Here is a 1,051-nt window from a genome sequence, read left to right as displayed (position 1 = left end):
CCATCACCTTTGGACCTATCTATAAATAATTGAGAGTACGATCAAATTCCAAATAAAAAGACTTAAGATAGTCATTGACAAAAAAAATTTGCAAATGTGAGCAATCGACTGATCAATATAATTTTTTCCACTATTCACAGAATTTTAGGGAAATAAGATCGATAGCATTGTTAGGAACAATAAGGTTTCCTTGTTACAGGTAGGCACCCATAGATATAAGCCTGTATAAAGATTGCATCATTAACTACTTAAATTTAGAGGATACTACATGCTTCAGCAGTACATATACTCATATTACACTACAGAGGTTAACATGGCACTTGCACAAGGATAATATGAAAATTTGAGAAGTATTCCATATTTTTCACTCTTCAGATGCAAGAAATGAAAAACAGTTATTAAAAAGTTGATTACAAAATTACAAGTGTAACAATACATGTAATTCATATAATTCAATTTAGTTTGATATCAGTGTATTAAATCTTCACCTCAGAAAGGCTTTTACATACCATAAACTTTACAAAACTTTTCAAATTAGACAACATTGTCATTTTATCCCAAAGAAAAATAATATTAAGACCTAGAAAAAAAAAGGAATCAAACTGTTTTTATATGGAATGCAATCGGAAAGGACACATTAATGACCCTATATATTATAAAATAATGTAGAATTCAAAGTATATCTAGGAGACAATAAAATAAATTATGAACATTATGCAAACATAGAATATAGAATATTGTAAAATATATTTTTTCAGACAAGCACCAGAAATCTTGTAGTTCCTGTAATACTCATTTCAACAGGTAAGTTAAAATTATTTCTGATTAAAAAATCACAAACACTGAAGAAATCCTTATACATGAATACAAAAACTATTGAATACTTTTTGACATCCAATGCAGGCAATTCACTTGGAAGAATTCCGCAGAATCCATGAATTTTTACAGTAAAATATTGGTGTTGCCGGGCACTGGTGGCTCATGCCTATAATCCTAGCTACACAGGAGACTGAGATCTGAGGATCATGGTTCAAAGCCAGCCTGAGAAGGA

At 30.4% G+C, this 1,051-nt stretch overlaps 1 pseudogene; it reads left to right on the top strand.

The window, feature by feature from the left end:
- Window positions 1–268: 268 nt before the first annotated feature.
- Window positions 269–365, top strand: LOC122127654 (annotated as a pseudogene).
- The last annotated feature ends 686 nt before the right edge of the window (window positions 366–1,051 follow it).

This window comes from Dipodomys spectabilis, unplaced genomic scaffold (genome assembly GCF_019054845.1).
Source record: "Dipodomys spectabilis isolate Male_0828 unplaced genomic scaffold, ASM1905484v1 ptg000306l, whole genome shotgun sequence".
In the NCBI taxonomy this organism is placed as follows: domain Eukaryota; kingdom Metazoa; phylum Chordata; class Mammalia; order Rodentia; family Heteromyidae; genus Dipodomys; species Dipodomys spectabilis.
This window is presented reverse-complemented; position numbering and strand designations above follow the sequence as displayed.